This window comes from Pleurodeles waltl, chromosome 6 (assembly GCF_031143425.1).
Source record: "Pleurodeles waltl isolate 20211129_DDA chromosome 6, aPleWal1.hap1.20221129, whole genome shotgun sequence".
In the NCBI taxonomy this organism is placed as follows: domain Eukaryota; kingdom Metazoa; phylum Chordata; class Amphibia; order Caudata; family Salamandridae; genus Pleurodeles; species Pleurodeles waltl.
Genome location: NC_090445.1, coordinates 1,146,133,496 through 1,146,152,585, shown reverse-complemented (window position 1 = coordinate 1,146,152,585; position 19,090 = coordinate 1,146,133,496). Strand labels below are relative to the sequence as shown.

Genomic DNA, 19,090 nt, shown 5'->3' with positions numbered 1-19,090 from the left:
AATGATGGTTTAGATGATTGCAGATTTTTCTTAAATGATTAAATATTAAGTTAGGGTTGGATCACCATAAGGGTTCTGTGACTGGCATATATTCTCTGATTGACACTTTGCCCATCTATGGTCCATCAGGAAGAACTTAGAAAAACAAATTTGTAAGTAATAACTTAGAGAAGCACCACCTCCTTTTAAAAACTGCAATTGCGTTTGAGTGTAACAAATGTTCCTTCTTTGTACAATACAGCTATTTAAAAAATAACCAGTAATCAGAATAACCAATGAGCATTCTTTGGCATATAATTAAGGCTCCCTGTTTTAGTTTTTTTTACAGATTTTTACAGATAAATACAGACAGAAAACAATCTGTTGACGATCTGTAGTTATTTTTAAACACAGAAAAATACAGAAAATTGTCCCTTCAAGAGAGACTCTTCATGCTGTCCATTATAAATTCCAGGCAAACCTCTGAACAGATAGATAGCATGGGGAGTTGAAGTACAGGATGAAGGTTCCTTACATACAGGTATATGTTAACATATATTTGTATATAATGCTAATACTTATCTGTGGGCGTAGTGTTTTGTTATATGTGGTCTCTTAATTTGCTACAATGGGACAGGCATCAAAGTTTGAGTGCATGTTTATCAGTCAGATAAATGCGGAAATCTACCGTTTTCCAAATCCATAAATTCTCAAAAAACTAAATAAATCTGGATAAATACCAAATGAATGGCCAAAAAATAAATGTGGACAAATACAGACAGAACTGTTAAAAAAAATAAAAAACAAAACTGTGAGCCCAACAAATAATTTTGCGCATCATCACAGTAAAAGTTGGCCAGTGATATGAAACTGTGTGAAAAGTAGGTGCCAGCAAAAAGGTTATATAGTTAGTATTCAAAAGCAGTATTGCATCTTGTGACGTTCACCCATATTAATAGGGGCTTTCCTCTGAGGTACAGTTTATTATACAATGTTTTTTTTTAACATAGTGACTTGCTTATTGAAACAAAATAGACTTGAATTACATATTGCCATTTAATTTTATTAAGTTAAAACGCATGCTTCATCCCATAGGAATTCAGGATACTACATAAGACAATATTAAAGATATGCAAAAATAAAAATAGTCAGTGGAAACGAGCAGAATTGTTCTAAGTTTTCAGATTCAGAATTTTCTTTATTTCTCCTTTGACAGCATTTTTATTGCAAGCTTTTTCTCCATAGATTTATTGTTTGGAGATTGCAAGCTGTTGGACCTTGTACACAGGTGTCGTAAACTCTAAAAAAGAAAAGAAAAAAAAAAAGAAAACAATAAGAATAGATTAATACCTTGCTTCTATCAGGCTGGCCTGCCTTCACGAAGCAGCAAATGTCTTTACAGTGAGCATGATAAGATGTTATGGACATAAGAGTTCCAAAGTTAACAGTATATGCACATCGCTTAGGGATTGCTACTGTCATAGGTGCAAAAAAGAGCACATGCACAATTAAGTCATTTATAGGATTGTAGGTAACAAAAGAAAATATCACTCTCTGATCTTGACAAGTGATGGGGCAGAATGCGGATGTTGCTACAAAAGGCTCATCTGGGAACATACTGTTTCCTTTTTGTTTTGTTTTTCAAGTGAGGAGGATCTCAGCTCTGCCCCAGGGTATGCCATATTTTTTACAAAAACGATGGATTAAACCCAGATCTATGACTAGGGGTGAATGTTTGATTTGTTCAGCATTCCATCTAGCATCTGTTCTTTTTGCTTTTGTCACCCGAAGTGGGAAGGGTATGCCCAGATGTGGGTCCTGTGCTCACTGTGCCACAGGATTCAAGCTAGCCTGGCTTATGAGGGGTGATACACCGAAATTGGTCCCAGGATGCTTGTTTCTGGTCCGGGGAGGACCTGGCCTGGTAGTTTGGGCTGGACTGTTCCCATGGGCAGCAGGGTGAAGACAGATTTGCATATGGCTGGGTCCAAACTGGGTTGGTGTGGTGAGCAAAAAAAAAGCACAAAAAAACGATGGATTAAACCCAGATCTGTGACTGGGGGTGAATGTTTGATTTGTTCAGCATTCCGTCCATTATCTGTTCTTTTTGTTATAGTTTTACATGGTAACATCTTTAGACACTGTCTGTCTGGATTTTGAAATGTAGAGATCATAGCAGGAAAGAAGAGAGACAGGCTAAAGTAGAAATGTAGAAAAGTGAAACCCAAAAGAATGTTTTCCCACTACCAGTAACTGCAGTCAACAGATGTCACCTATGCAAACAGAGGATAAACAGTCATTGCCTCAAGATACGGCTTCTTCAAGATGGGCACTGAAGGAGCTTTGAAATCAAACTTTGCTTGCATCGCCCCTTTCTAGAAAAAAGTTAAGAAACCTCTCTGGCTACCAGTATGGTACGGCAAATACAAGCCTTCATACTGCACTATTACTCACTCTGCCAAGCAAAGTCTGAAATAAAGCTGGGAACACAGTGTGCCATCAGTGTAGTTTACACTAAGATTCTATGGTTTTGAGTCTTTTTCATGAGACCAGAAAAGACTTGCACCTTTGGAAATGAGTGGTTGGAAGAATGGAGAGGGAGAGAATACAAAACAGCAATGATGGAATGCTTTTCCAATGTGATTTGCTAGGAGGACAACATATGTCAAAAGGTTTTAAGACTCACAACAAAGATATCATTACCATTTTTACGCAAACAGTAAATACCTTTGACTTGAATGGTTGTTACTAGTTGATCCTTGTGCAATGCTCTTTTCAGGAGTAGGGCATTTGGTACTCAGGAGGGCCCATTAGATTTCTTCAGTCGGTGCTGCAGATCAGCCTGCATATAATATAGCATTATCATACATGTCAGTATATATACATTCTGTAAAAAAAAATAAAAGCAGAGGTTGTGGATGGTGTTTTGAAATCTATACTGAGTGTGTTTCTCAAACATAAACTATCAGTACTACAGGAATACTATCTGAGTCTAAGGGAACAAATATGGTAAGAGAGTGGAAAATAAAGCAAGTAACCTTATGTACTATAAAAAAAAAAACACTGCATAGTTTAGATAATGCTGCATTTCTTAGTGTCCTTGAATATGTCAAAAACAGTGCTCCCTACAAATGTTGAACGACCAAATAATGTTCATGTGTGTCTCATAACTGTGCTACTATGCAGTAAAGTTTTTAAAGTCATTACATTTGGTACACGCAAACATACTTTTGGGCTATGCGGGTGAGAGGTGGAAAAGAAAGTGTCAGAGAATTAGGCGCAGGGGGGTATGTGACCTGGTTTTAAATTATCAGTTTCACGTACCTTTTAAGTAGTCATTTTCACCCTGTAAAGGTCTTATTTTTTCTTGTAATACTTCATGTTTCTCATGCTCTCAGGACCAATCCAGTTTACTGCAGGTCTGGCCGCAGACTCCAATCTTCTTCTTTCCTGCCTTGATGCTCCTCTAGTGCTTTGTGGATTACTGGAGTCGGCTGTGTCTTAGCGCGCAGTATTCCTGTACAATCAACCCCCATGTGCTATCCCACTCATGCTTCCAAATGCCCCACCTAGTCTCTGTTTGTGCTAACTCTCCTTACCAGCTCCGGGTCAGAGTAGTGCATCAAGTCCAAGATTCTGCTTTCCATTCTACATGTGTAGCCCTGTTCAGCATATTACAAGTAGTTAAATGCAAACAAAACTAGCATTTTCAATGCAATGGGTCTCGCGTTTCCTCCAGTTAGAGCTATTAGCATAGTTAATTCCTAACTAGACTTTTCTTGCCACATGAATTGAAAATTAAAAGTAAAACAGTTGACATAAGCGAGCTGATTCAAAGCGCCATGGCTGCCATGAGTGCGAATGCGAAGGAGAGACACAAAAGGAAAAAGAAGTTAGCTCGCAGTCAAACATATCCGCAATCGTGCAATTATCTGTGTAACAGGGTCAATGTCCAAGGCGGTAACAAAACTGCCACAAGGAGGTACAGACATAAAGCCTTTACCAATGATAAGAAAGGATTTTTGAAAGGCAAGCCCACAAACGAGTGATAGTGATGGGCATTCTGTGGGCGTGGTTAAAAGCCCACATAGATACCAACACGTTGGAAAAAGCAGCGCTTGCGAGCTGCTCTGCTCAACCTAAAAAAGGTCCTTTCAGGGATCGGACTGGGGCAGAAAATAGGCCCGGGCACCAAAGTAAAAGTGTCCATAATTAGTGAATCAAATATCTAAATAAAGAGGCCCATGTTTGCAAAAACAGCAGTTTTAACTTGTAAAAGACACTTTGAATAGAATATATGTTTTGTAAGGTATGGGACACTACATGCATTTCTGCTTGCGAGAGGCAATGTAACATTAGGGAAATCCACAGTAAACACCGGCCCACTAGGCCGTAAACGAACCAATAAATTGTAATACAAAATGGGCCACACACTGACCTATCAGGCAGTACTTAATTTGAGCGGGTGGTTGTCAGAGTTGGGGATTGGTACTGGTACTTTTTTTTGAGGGCCAGCACTTACAGTATGTTTTTTGCATCAGGCATTTAATGCGAGAAAAAGACACTAGCGATAGACTGAGGAAGGGAAATATTGAACAGTGTTACAATGGCAGAAAGCAGAAAGCTGCAAGCTTGAGTTGAAGGGGCGGGGAGTGGCTTTAAATGTATTAAAGAGATCTGAGATTGCTTTAGGATTGCTCGGCCTTAGTATTTTGTGCTCGCACATCTACTTACAGTAGCCACGTGTTTCAGAGGAGAACTGTGGGCACGTCACGGCATGTTTTTATTTACAGATTGACCACTGCTGTCAGGCCAAACCCTAAGGTTGCCTGGTAGCCCTATAGGTCAGTCCAACTCTGCCTTTGTCATTCACATGCGTGCCTAACCTCCTGTTTGCATTTGATTATTTTGCACAGATGTTTTGTCTAAAATGAGTTTAAAATTAAGAATACCTTCAAATAAAGGTAGCGTGAGCACTGTCAATGGTAAAACAAAAACGTTAATATGATGTAATGTAATATTCCAGTGTTGCAGCTAGAGAGATTTCGGATGAGAGAGCGCACATATTTGCGATTTTTTTAGTCAGCAAAGCATCACTTTGTAGTTGATAGATTTGTCTGTTAGCTGAAAAACAGAAATGACGGTTTGTTATGCTTTAGTTTGACTCTCCAATCCTATTTCTCGTCAGCTTGAGATAGAGATAACTGGTCAGATCAATGTATTTAATGTCATGCATGTCAAAGGAGTGCTTTGTCTGCGTACACCATTACATTTCTATTTTATCTGTGGAGACAAGCAACATGTGATAACTAGCAAGACATCTGATTAGTACAGTAGGAAAGCCTGTGAATAATACCCAAGGAACCCACATGAAGGGATGGGGCTATTACTGTATGGAAGCCAGTGAATACTGCTTTACAAATGCCTCTAAATGTTACTGCAGAACGTCTGCAGAAGAGCAGCTCTTTCTTTTGCCACAGCCCTCGTTCCTGCTTTCAATACACTGGCTAAACCCACTCATTGGTTTTGCCCCGCGCAGCCATTAGTCTTAAAGTTAGCCTTAGTTCAGAAGCCCTCTTTGCTGAAGCTTTCCAAAGCAGAGAAGCTTGCGCATGCGCAGCCGTCACTCACCCCCGGCCCTGCTCCTTGCAGAGGAGATACGTCTCAGAATTGCGCTGAACTCTTGTATCACAGAATGATTTATCGAGGCATTATCTTGGGGGATGAGGCCATCAGATTTTCCCTCACTGCTGGTGTCAGGGTTTTCAGCATGGCCTCTGGATCCTGTGTGGCCCCAGTGATAAACACAATCATGTGTGTTTTGTGTTAGTTGTATCACACAGTACGTGTTGGTTCTTGTGTGTATGTTTGTATTGCTTGCGTGTGTGTTGTATGTTTGTGTGTGTTGTGTGTGCATTGTGTTTTGCATGTGTGTTATGTGTGCTGCGAGTGCTGAATGTGTATTTTATGTGTGTGATTTCAGTGGGTTTGCTATACGAGGGTACTGTGCTTGTTGTATTTCTTTCATGTGTTGTATGTTTGTATGTCTGTTGTATGTGTAAATGTTTTGGAGTCTTTCCACTCAAGTGCAGCACTGATTAACAAACATCACTCAAGGAATCAAAATACTCCAACTAGATTTGAATCTCTTTCTAGCTATGTTTTTATAATTCCCCCTGTAAAGAAAGTAAGTATGGGCAGCCTGAGAAACTGGCACTGCTGTCAGGGGGCATAAAGATAGTATTTGCTACTGATAGCGATAATATTGAGGTGGCCAAACCAACACAAGAGGAGACTTCAGAGAATCCTCAGCTGGAAACCACTTCCATGCAAAAACAAGATTCAGACAGTGCTCTTAAAGTTAAAGAAGCACTGCAAGGTGCATTACAGGTGTACACAAAACAAGTATAAATATGCCCCTAAATCGGTATGCAGGCACAATAAAACAGACACAACCTGTTGACTTGGCCAATGTTTATGTGAGATCTATTGTCTTTGCCAATGTCCTTTAGACATGTTGTACAGCAGCATGGCTAAAACTTAGTGGAGTTATGTAGAGCAAAGTGGAGTGAGGTAACGTGGAGTGACATAGGGTAGAGTACTGTAAAGTGGCGGAGAGTAGAGTGGCACTGAGTGGAGTGGCATGGAGTAGCGTGGCGGCATGGGGAATGAAGTAGAGTGGTGTAGAATGCCATAGAGTGACATTGTGTGGAGTGGTGTAGAGCACCATTGAGTGGTGTGGAGTGGCACATAGTAGAGTGATGTGATGTAGAGTGCCATACAGTGGAGTTGTATAGAGTAGAGTGCCAAAGAGTAGAGAGGAGTGGCATAGAGCGGAGGGGTGTAGCGTGCCACAGAATGCCATATAGTGGAGTGGCATAGAGTGCCTCTGTGCGGTGTGGCATGGCATAGTGACATGTAGTCGAGTAGTATAGAATGGGGTGGAGTGGATTGGATTGGAGTACCATAGAGTGGAGTGGCATAGATTGCAGCAGAGTGGAGTGGGACAGAGTGGCATAGAGAGGAGTGGCATAGGGTAGAATAGAGTGGCATACAGTGCTATAGAATAGCATTGTGTGGAGTTGTGTAGAGTGGGTGGAGTAGAGTGACACACAGTAGAGAAGAGTAGCGTGTAGTGATGTAAAGTAGAGTGGCATTGAGTAAAGTGGCATAAAGTGAAGTAGAGTGGCACAGAGTATAGGGCCACAGAATGGTGTAGAATGTCAATGTGTGAAGTGGCGTAGAGTGGTGTGGAGTAGAGTGGCAGAGTCGAGTGGCATGGCGTAGAGAGGTGTAGAGTAGCGCAGGGTGGCATAGAAGGACATTGTGTGGAGTGACGCAGAGTGGCATTGAGAAGAGTTGAGTGGCGTAGAATAGAGTGCCACGGAGTGCTGTAGAATGGCATTGAGTGGGGTGGCGTAGAGTAAAGTGGAGAGGGGTGGAGTAGAGTAGCATTGAGAGGTGTAGAGCGGAATGGTGAAGAGCAGAGTGGAGTGGCATAGAGAGTGGTAGAGTAGTGGTGTGAAATAATATTGGAAAGATAAAAGGCTGAGTTCACCACACAAGGTTTCAAACTGCCCCTAAAGTTGTGGCGCTTAACCCACTGAGTTATCGCTCATTGTACATGTTTAATTTCATATACTATTAGAAAGGATGTGGTCAGAATCAGTGGTTTAATGGGCCTGGTGCAAATAACCTCATGCAAAATGCAGTTAAGGGTTTTGATCCCAGAACGCATACCACAGACTTTTATTCACACAATATTGGTAGTCATTTATGTGACAATGCTTGTGGTGGTCGGTGCAGTAAAAAACTTAAAGAAAGTGAAAGGATACATTTCTGAAAAGAATAGCTAGCTACAATTTTGGTAGAGGAATGTCTCTTGGTAGGTGTTGCTATTATTGCTATAGTTGCCACCTGACCAGTTTTGTACCGCACGCCCAGTATTAAAATCTTCCTAATGGTATAAAAGTTAGAAAAATTCCCTAATTACAGTATTTTTCCCTTATAATTACACATTATCACTAAGAAGAAAACAATTTTAGATGTATTCTGCAACATCCTTAATGACCCCAAATCGACAGTTAAAGAAAACAAAAGTAGAAAGGCTGTGTTAAAAATGAATACAGGCATATAAAGTTCTACTTAAGAATGACAGCAACTGTTTAAAACATGAAGAGACGGCCGGTATTTTTTTCTGCGAAATGTGACAACCCTCTTAATTGCTATTGTTTGGATAAACATTGTGGTAGCAAGTTGTGCAACATAAGGAAAGAAACATACTGGAGCGGAAAAATACAATTATTTATAAATAGTTCATATTTTTCGTTAGTTAAACATAAGATTTGCAAACTAATACTCTGCAGATCAAAACTCCTATGCCACAGAAATCACATAAAGTGGATTCTATGTCAGGACCGGAGGCTTCATATTATGCTTCTCTCTCAATGCTTTATTTTTACAGCAGCCAATCACAAGAGAGTAACTAAAAAACAAAACATATCCCATCATTCAATGGAAGGCGTCATAACCATAGAGACCAGTACTGTATATAAGCTCACGAGGATAAAGCACTTCCTCTTTCTTTGCTGCTGCCGCAGCCAGTTAAGTGTTTTTCATATTCGATCTTATTTGGTGTTATTGTTAGCTTGCGCGCGCTCTTCGTTTTGGCACTGTGGAGCGGGAGCGGGAGTTTCGCTAGAGGGGCTCTCCCCTAGCGAGGATCGGGAATCCGATCGGAGTACCGGCAGCAAGTATTTCATTTATTATTTCACTCACACGCACGCTCGCGCGCGCGCGCGCACACACGCATGCACGCACGCTTTGGCGCGTGAGTCATCCCGTTTGAATTGCCGATCGGCTCGTACTGCATTTAGGAGCCTGACAGCAAATTTCGGCGGGGTGCTCGCTGGCAGATTTCACCCGTTTTTTGCATCCATTTAACCAACGCTGCGCTCAATACCTGGCCGGTGACTCCCACCTTGCTCTGATTTCAGGCTTGGTGATACTCCCTGATGCCCTGGGACCATCTGGTCGGCCCAGGGTTGAAACAATTTTGCATAGGCTTTGCCTAGAGTGCAGCAGGCTGCTCCCTCCACGCTCAATTGTATTTTGGTGCCTTATAGCCTGCTGGGGTTCCGCACTCCCCCTGATTGTAGTCCTGGGCTACTCTGATTGCAGTTACCCATACTGCCCTGAACATGGCGCAATCCTTCGCATATGACGAGGAGGATTATTATGGCGAAGACGCCCCTTCTTTAGAAGAGTCCCTTGTGGGTGCCCTTGATAATAGCGTTCAGCTATCCGTTAACAAAGCCTTGGCCAAGGCTTTGGGACCCCTGACTCACCATTTTGAAAATTTTGCGCACCAGAAGGGTTGGGTTCCCTCCATCCCTCCGAATCAAGATGCCCATAAAGACGCCCCTGAGAATCTCCCTTCCACCTCCAAGGGCAAGTCAAAAAGGCAAAAATGGGCGCATTCTGAGCTGTTTGACAAGCTGGCCGCCACTATTCATTCTGAGCATGGTTATAGCTCACTCAATTTACAAGAGGTTCAGGATTCAGATTCCTCTTCTAATAATTCTCCAAATGCCTCGTCAGATTTTGACTCCGATTCTAGCGTCCACTCAGCATCTACTAAGCGCAAGAAGCGTTCTAAGACCAAACATCAGGCCCCCAAGGCGCCTCGTCTTCTTAATTTTAAGCCTGAGGACATTGTTCATCCTCGTTCCTCCAGCTGGACTCCCCCTCCAGAAGTAGCGTTGTACATGCAGGAGCATGTTAGAGCCGGCTTCGATAAGGAAGTTTGAGCGAGATTAAAGGCAGAATGCCCCAGACCAGAGCTGGAAGGCAAAGTCACCGATACCCCAGATGTAGACCCCACTATGGTGACTTTCCTAAAGAAGTGGGCTAAAGACCCTAAGAAGGGCTTGGATCGGGCATGGAGATCATGCCAGGATAAACTTCTAGACCTCACCGGCCCACTAGCAAAAATCCTGGAGTTGGCTTATGTCTCTAAAGAATCGAATGCCCCTATTGATCCTGACAATCTCATGGGTTGGGCACAACGCTCCATCTGCCTTTTGGGGAATGCCAATGTGGCAATTTCATCTGAACGACGCCGTTCTATTCTTATGCGTGTCGATCCCCAACTCAACGAACTAGCTTCTTCAGAAGCGGGGCAAGCCGCACAAGGCCTCCTTTTTGGAGCTCCCTTCCTCAAGGATTTATCCAGATTTGCGGCTACATTTAGCTCCATGGATAAGGCGCAGCTTTCCCTTAAGAAGGTATTCAGGGAGACTCTTTTTCGTAGGGCCGGACGCGGTCGGGCCGCTCGTCAGGCCGTTCCTTCTATCAAGGCCCCAGAAGAGACTTGTTCTCCCGTGGCAGGGGTTTCTACAGGGATCAGCAGGCAGACAACACCTTTTACCCCACACGCCCCCGCGCAGGGAGATCTCGTTTCCGTAGAAACGCCTACAAGGGTCAGCAAGGAAACTCCCAGGATGCCTCCTCTGCAGGTGAGACTTATTCCTTTTTCGGAGGTACTGCTGGGGGGCAGGGTCCAAACATGTCTGGGGGAATGGCAGAGAATAACCAAGGACCCTTGGGTGTTGGAAACCGCTCGAGGTTTCAAACTGGAGTTCTATCGCTCCCCTGTGCAACGTTTTATCCCTCCCCTTCACCGTTTTTCCCGTCCCGACCAAGAAATCATGAATTCAGAAATTCTTGCTCTTCTCAAAAAAGGAGCTATTTGTCGGGCAGACCCTCATCCTCGAGGGTTCATCAGCCCCATTTTTCTGGTGGAAAAGAAGTGCGGCGGTTCAAGATTAGTTCTAAACCTCAAAGATTTCAACGCCTGGATAGTTTACAGGCATTTCAAGATGGAGGGAATCCACCTCCTGAGAGATGTTCTTCAGGAATCAGATTGGATGGTTCGTTTAGATTTAAAAGACGCTTATCTAAGCATACCAATCTTTCCTCCTCATCGACGCTTTCTCCAGTTCTTCTGGATGAACCAATGTTTCGAGTTTCAGGTTCTCCCCTTTGGGCTTTCCTCCGCACCTTGGTGCTTTACCAAGATGATGCGCCCAGTAGTCGAATCCCTTCGGGCCAAAGGAGTTCGCCTGATCGTCTATCTCGACGATCTAATCATTATGGCTCAAGACCTGTTGATTCTCCGGGAACACTTGTCCTGGGCAATCAATCTTCTTCAGAGTCTGGGATTTCTCATCAATCAGCCCAAATCTTGCCTTGTCCCATCCCAGCAGATGGAATTCTTGGGGTTCCAAATAGACTCTATGCGTTCCCTTCTGATCCTTCCGGCCCAGAAGATCCGCAACATCAAGAAGGAGTTGCGTCTTCTGTTGTCGAAACAGTATGTGTCTTTGAGGAGCTTAGCCCGGATGGTAGGTCTTTTGTCATCCTCGATTCAGGCCATCTTCCCGGGCCCTCTTCATTACCGGGCCCTTCAACGTCTCAAAATTTCCCACCTTCAGAAGGGTCTATCGTACTCAGACAAGATTCCTCTGTCGGAGGAAGCCCGATCGGAGATCCAATGGTGGCTGGACCACATGGACGCTTGGTATGGTCGGGCGATATTCGGCTCTTCGCCAGATGTGATACTAGAGGCGGACGCCAGCAGGTGGGGCTGGGGAGCACGCTGCGGTGCTCTGTCCACGGGCGGTCGTTGGTCCCAGGAGGAACTCCGCCTCCACATCAATTGTCTGGAACTTCTGGCCGGTTCTTTTGCAATTCGGAGTCTGTCTCCCCTGAAATCAGACTGTTGCATCCTTTTGAGGATGGACAACATATCTGCGGTCAGATATGTGAACAAACTGGGTGGTACGAGATCTCCGATTCTTGCTCAGATTGCCAAAGAGTTTTGGCAGTTCTGTCTTCAGCACCGCATTTCAGTGATTGCGGAACATCTCCCAGGAGTGGACAACACAGTGGCGGATTGGAACTCCAGGTTTCTGCGGGATGGCAGCGATTGGAGGCTCCTTCCTCAGGTGTTCTGTCACCTCCACCAGTTGTGGGGTCCCTTTTCCATCGACCTCTTTGCCTCACGCCTGAACCGACAACTTCCGTTGTTCTTCAGTTGGAGGCCGGATCCGGAGGCGACAGCCACGGATGCCTTCCTTCAGGACTGGTCTCTCCATCTGGGATATGCGTTTCCTCCTTTCAACATGATTCCTCGAGTTCTATCCCAGGTTCGACGCCAGCGTGTAGGGATTGCTCTGGTGACCCCCCTTTGGAGAGCTCAGGCATGGTTTCCTCTAGCTCTCGAGCTGTTGTGCGACTTTCCGCTTTTGATTCCGCACCAGCTCAACCTGTTGCTGGACCCTCTGGGGAATCCTCATCCTCTGATGTTGTCAGGCCAGCTACAACTAGTGGCATGGAAACTTTCCGGAGAAAATGGCTTTTGCCAGGTATTTCAGAACAAGCTTCAAAGCTTATCCTCCAGGCATGGTCCTCTGGTACACACAAACGCTATGCCTCCGCATGGAAGCGTTGGGTTACTTGGTGTTCGGAACGGGATTCCGATCCCATTAAAGCAGATGTCAATCTAGTAGTCAACTTTCTGGCCTCTTTGGCAGCTGCAGGCCTCGCGTACAGATCTATTAACAATTATCGATCTGCCATATCGGCGGGCCATGTTCCGGTGTCAGGTAAACCTATAGGAGAACACTTTGTGGTTTGTAAACTGATGAGAGGTATCCGGCTTACTAATCCTCCCCTCCCGCGTTACTCCTCCCTTTGGGATGTTAACGCGGTCCTGTCTTTTATTTCTTCTTGGCCTGACAATGAATTCTTGTCTCGTAAACAATTGTCGGCCAAACTTACTTTACTTCTACAGTATGTCTTGTTTCATGTAAAAGAGTATCTGACATTAAAGCTCTGGATCTATCGGGAAGGAGTTTTACTCCTTCTGGAGTTTCCTTTTCGATTTCCCGTCGTACTAAGACAGGTACTTCTTCGATCTCCTATCCCTCTTTTCCTCACAATACTAAACTTTGTTTAGTTCAGTGTCTGAAGGCTTATGAAGCGTCTACAGAGGGATTCCGGAGAGACCCCGGGGGTCAACTTTTGATTGCTCTTAATAAACCTTTTAATCCCGTTTCCTCTGCTACTCTAGCGAGATGGATTAGGTGGATTTTGTCTGAAGCGGGCATTGACGTCTCCGTTTTTGGAGCCCATTCGGTCCGTGGAGCTATGGCTTCAAAGGCTTTTTCTCTTGGAGCCAGACTAGAAGACATTATGAGAGCGGCAGACTGGTCCGCTGAGTCTACTTTTAAGACTTTCTATTATAAACCTATTGTGGATATCGCGTCAATTGTGGTTAGTCAGCTTTGAACTAGCATAATACGAAGCCTCCGGTCCTGACATAGAATCAAAAATGTTATAGCTTTCGCGTCAAGAATTTTCAATTCTATTAAGGACACGGAGGCGAGGATTATCCCACCCGGATTACAGAGATTAACATACTTAAGAGTTAAGTATTTTTTATGTTTTACTTTTCACTGTGATTGAATTGTATGCCCTCCCTTTGTATAAGAGTTTATGATCTCTTTTCCGTGGTCTATGACTAGCTTTTGTTTGTGTCCTCTAGGTTTTGAACAGAAACAATGAGGATCTGGACGTTCGTGGGATTCTCGGTCTGTTTTCCGTTGGATTCCTGGTCACTCTTTTTCAACGTGGTTCTTGGATTTCATTTGGATCCAGTTATTGACTGTTATTGACTGTTTGGTTGAATTTTGTTCAGCATCCGCAAAGAAAGAGGAAGTGCTTTATCCTCGTGAGCTTATATACAGTACTGGTCTCTATGGTTATGACGCCTTCCATTGAATGATGGGATATGTTTTGTTTTTTAGTTACTCTCTTGTGATTGGCTGCTGTAAAAATAAAGCATTGAGAGAGAAGCATAATCCTCGCCTCCGTGTCCTTAATAGAATTGAAAATTCTTGACGCGAAAGCTAGAAAATTTTTGATTCACTCCAAAGGGTACATTTCAGACCCCAGTTAGCTCTGCAACAGAAATATAATGATTTTATTTGCCAGATGCCTTTTAAACGGTGATAACAATCTCCATAACGAAGAAAAGCATGCCCCTGTTACCTGCTGCCCGAAACCGATGTCTGCCTCCTGAGTAAATCTTCCCATACACTGTGAAACTCCTGAAGGTGGCAAAAATAAGAGAGCAAGGAATCGCCATGGCACTATGAGACCTCGATGAAGATACCTTCATGTTGCATTGTTCCCACAAGAGACCCGGCCGTTGCAGGCTGTGACGTAATTTCCGGCGCCACAGGATGTGCGTAAGCCAGGTGTCAAAGCATTTGCGTTTCTCTAAATGAATTTAATCTTGTGTCTTATGTGTAGTGCCAGCCAACAAACATTTTGCTGGTGAAGTTTTGTTTTTTTCAGGTTTGTCTCTAAACTTTTCCTTAATGTTCTAAACTCAAATTGGTAAAGTATTGCAGTAGCATACACATTAGTTATAATCCTGAGCACACTCAGATTTCCCTCCCACCATGAAAAGAAGTTAATTGTTTTAAGGCGTCGCCTGCAACGCTACCTTCCTTATTCATACAGCACAGCAGGCATTAAAGGGGTGTGAAACCCCTGGGGACACTGGAGAGTTACAAACAGGATCACGGAGCACCAGCATTCCTCTGAATCTAACAAGATTCTGAAAAGGAGAAAAGTTATTTATTGGAAACAAAACTTCACCGTGTTTTTGTCCATCAGTTTTCTGCAGCTGAATTTGAGTGCTGCGCTAGGTTTGAAAAGGGGGCCTGACTAATATGTTTTTGTTTCCTTGTATAGGATTAATGCAAACAATTCCTGTCACAAAGCAATGCAGTTTTTCGCACCTTCTAGAACTGAAATGCAAATTAGCGCTGGTCCTTCGTGTATTTCTTATGTGCAGCATGGTTAAATACTGCTGCATATGCATGTGTTGAATAACACAGCATATTCTTTATATTTTTGATGTATTTGATTGTAGTATATGCACCATACTTTGCCTCACCCTGCTGCTTAATTTAGTCTACCCTGCTGCATTATTGCATACTACATTTTAACTTGATTGCAGTGGTTCTGTCTTCAATGCTTCATTTGCAACATTAATATTAATTACATGTCAGTTTCATGCTTGAATCTTTGTTTTATCAATTGTGTTTATTAAAGATGTTTAAAGGTATTTAAAAATGCCAATGATTAACAGTGATTTACCCAAAACACAGTAGTGTCATAGTCAGGATGCTTATTTGTATATAATTCAAGATACATGTATTATTTAAAATGGTGTACATTGTGCAGTAATCGGCAGGGAATTCTGACATCGCAAATAGCATAATGGGTAAAACTTTCCTAACAAAAAATAAACCAAAATTGTAGATATGCTCTACAAATAATCAACAAATCTTCCCCAGATCGTCATAAAGCCTGTCCTCTTGTTGAATGCAAGTAGAGTTTGGGAAGTAATCAGTACTCATTTTCAAATCATCTAAAACATCATGAACAAACTCATCTTGTGAAGTAATCGAAAACTAGTTTTCAAGTCATCCTGAAATCATCAGGAACAGTCACATCTTGTGAAGTCATCAACAACTAATTTTCAAGTCATCCTCAAATTGTCGGGGCAAGTTTCCAAACCTAGCTGATGACTTCAAGAGCTTGATGATGTAGGATGACAAGAAAATGACTTCTAAAGTAGTTAGATGATCATCTAATGACTCTGGGATGGCTTCTAATGTAATCCTGTTTGACCTGGGACTGCTCTGTGACTCGCAGTGGGTAATGCAGTAGTTTTACCTGAGGTTTTGTGCTCCATGCACTATTAAGTTAGAGGGACGAGAGCCTGCTTTGCAACGGAATGCTTGAAAGAAGCAAAAGAGGCCCTAAAGACATTCCACTAGTAGAGGTCGATGTGGGAACTTTACGTATAGCCGAGCACTAGCTGAGTCCTGAAGTGTGTTTACCACTCAAAAAAGGTTCTTCTTGTGCTTGCGGAACTGTTCAAATATAAACAGTCTAGAAAAACTGGATTTAGTAAGCGTGCACAATTCAACAAACACAGGACTGGTATTGTGCGTAAATGCTTAAACATATTTGTTTTCCTGAACCCCACTACAATGTAATTAGGATAAGCGTGGTTTGGGTCGGCATGCCCTGGTTACATATTACACTCATGTCAGACAACAGCGAGTTACACTGAAAAAATATAGCCTCTTTTTTGTGGAGTTCTGTGTACAAAATGCTACACACACACCCAAACTCTCTGAAATCCTCGTTAAGAATGATAGTTCTTAAACACATTCCTGCGTCCATGCCCCAACAACAATGCTATTACTGATTTAAGAGGCAAGGCCACCGTGTCCACGTCCATGTAGACTAGTTTCTTTTGAAACATGACACAACATTATTTTTAATTAAATGTAAGATGCTCCTGTTAAAGGCATATCCTGACCTTGTGGGTATTAAGGTGCACTCTTATGTGATAATGACCATAAAGGAATCTTTGTGAAATCAAATATTTGCCCAGCATGACACAGTTTGTTCAAGCAAGGAAACCAGGATTTTTTACAGGGTTTATGCTTTCATATTCCGCAGTTCAGACTATGGTACCATATGGCTGTCCCACTCATACTGTGAACGTTGGAAATAACTTTCATGTCCCACCACTCTAAATAAAAATCATCAGACGCCACTGCTTATTACCACTGTTCGTAACAACATTGAAAGTAAATAGTTTGTATAAAAATACAGTCTTGCACTCTGCATAAATCCAGTCGAGATTGCCCACTTCATGTAATGCCTCTTTTATTACGCTTATCCCAGTTATGTTTAAAGTTGGCCTTCCGTTTTCTTACTGCCTTCTAACTACACTATTCACCTTTTGAAATTCATCCTTACTTTAAAAATATGCCTTGCAGAACAGTATTTTACACTACACATCTGGCTTGTAGGCACTGCAAGATTCGAGATGTCAGACCCTTAAAAAGAGAAGTATCTCCCAGCTGTAAAACCCTTTTTTTTTTTAAGAATGGGATGTTAGCTGGTTTTATCAATGCTATTTATTGTATTAAATGGTTTTACAGATTAATAACAATATATTCAGTCAACAAAAAAAGAGGTAAAAGGTTTGGGATTTTCTGTACTTTCAGTTTTTTTAGTGCCTTTTTTTTTTAGGGTTTTTGTGCTCCATCCCTGTTGTAATCTCTCTTTGGGCTTGTAACCACTCCCATGTCATCCCCACCACTTTTTCCTTTCAAAATCTGCTTGCTTTTATTAGTGAAAGGCATGCACACGTCATGCCTTTTCCAGTGTTTAGCCCTCCTCGAGCGCACCAGCCAACTATTGAAAGCATACAAGGCTCAACGTTTCCAGCCTGGTTTCTGCACTACTATATCTTTTTTTTCTCCACGCAGCATGGTTGTGCTGAGTTTACATAGCCCGATCGCCCTTGTTTTTTTCTTTTTCTTATTTTCTTTCTATTTGTGTGGCAAGAAAAGTCCGGTTAGGAGTTTACAACGCTAATAGCTCTAACTCGAGCAAATGCGAGACCCGTTGCATTGCAAATGCTTGTTTTTTCTTTGAGGCCTGCCATATTCCAGCTCAAAACTTTTAAACATGCTGTTGATTTAGTCACCAGATTAGAAGTTGTGGATTTGTCCTATAGATCTGCTAATGAGGGTCTTTTAGTGGCAGATAATCATAAGTTTGAATTGGAGGAACTGTTTGTTGTTGAGTTTCTGCAATTGTAGAAACTTGTTGGTTTTGCAGTAAACTATTCGCAATACAAAACTTTATTTTGGTCAGGTTGGCTCGCCGCTGAAGGTGTTGGTAAGACCTAACTGCAGCTTTCAAGTTTAGATTTATGGTTTGTTTGGATTTTTGCTGACTTTCTAGAATATTTAAGCATGCTGCTCTAAAAAATGAACAGGTATGATTCAATTTTAGGTCACCATATATGAACGCGTCACGTTTTCATCTGGTTCGCATGTGTGGTAATTTTATTTGTTATCTTTAAACTGGGCCATACTGTGTGTATTGATCCTTTTCCTCCATTCTTGATTGATTAACAAAGCTAACAGTTATCAGATCTTTTTACCTTATATCTTGTAGGCCTGGCAACGTATTTATAAGTCACAAGATGTCTGTTTTGAGGATATTTTGGTTCCCATGCGATATATGCTTTGGGTAAATATGATTATCGAATGCTCTTTGGTAGTATTTATGCTACTATGGGGCACATCACTTGGTATACTGTATTTATTTGCATTTCCCTGGTCTAATTTCTTTGATTTCTTATCTCCAGTTCTACAGCCTTGGTGGTTGGGCCCTGCCATGTGTAAAACTTTCTATTTTTACCCAGGAATGTGCAAGGTCATCAGTGGCCGAACCAGAGCTGGAGTTATTCTAACACATGGAGTGGAAGCTTGGGAATTTACATGTAAGGCTTTTGTGACGCTTGGATGTATTTGTTCCGATCTTGCTTCATGATGTAGGCAATGATCTCCGGTGGATATATGCTGTTTTATTTGGAGATTGCGGACCTGAGTCATTGAACAACAGAGACTTTTGTTTTCTATTGCTCCATGTTGAGGTTGGGCTTGGCTTATTTGGTTTAACTGACATATTTGATCAATTTGATTTGAATTGGTTTCATGATTTTCTTGATTTGAGTTGGGTTCATGGTATTCGCTCTCAAAGCAAGGAGATTACTTTGGGACATCGACAAATGATATTTTTTTTCTGCTTCTGATTTCCAGCTTAGGTGGATAAATCGACCTATACCCAATTGGCACTCGATTTATATGAGAATGAAGAGTGCATGGTTTGTTACGCAGTAGCCCTGGATTTTGATTTGCAAAAGTTTCAGTTTGGTCAGCTATAGTTACTTTATCAATCCTTGTGACTTTGGGCCTTTAGTTCTTCAGAAGGTTGGGTAATGGTTTGAAGAGGTTGTATTGTAACTAAAGAAATGGAGAAAAGCTTTGATCTTTTTGTAGCACCTCTATTTGATTTATTCTTATGCACTTTTTCATTCAGCTCTTTCCACTTCCTTTGAACCTTTTTATTAGGAACAGACAATGACTCTATCTTG

The 19,090-nt window shown here is 42.3% G+C and overlaps 1 long non-coding RNA gene across 1 annotated transcript; it reads right to left on the bottom strand.

The window, feature by feature from the left end:
* Nucleotides 1-1,032: 1,032 nt before the first annotated feature.
* On the bottom strand, nucleotides 1,033-14,136 carry LOC138302106 (uncharacterized). The gene is made up of 3 exons (XR_011205277.1): nucleotides 14,095-14,136; nucleotides 2,707-2,866; nucleotides 1,033-1,279 (listed from the first exon to the last, which is right to left on the bottom strand). It is a non-coding gene; the product is annotated as an uncharacterized lncRNA (long non-coding RNA).
* Nucleotides 14,137-19,090: the final 4,954 nt, after the last annotated feature.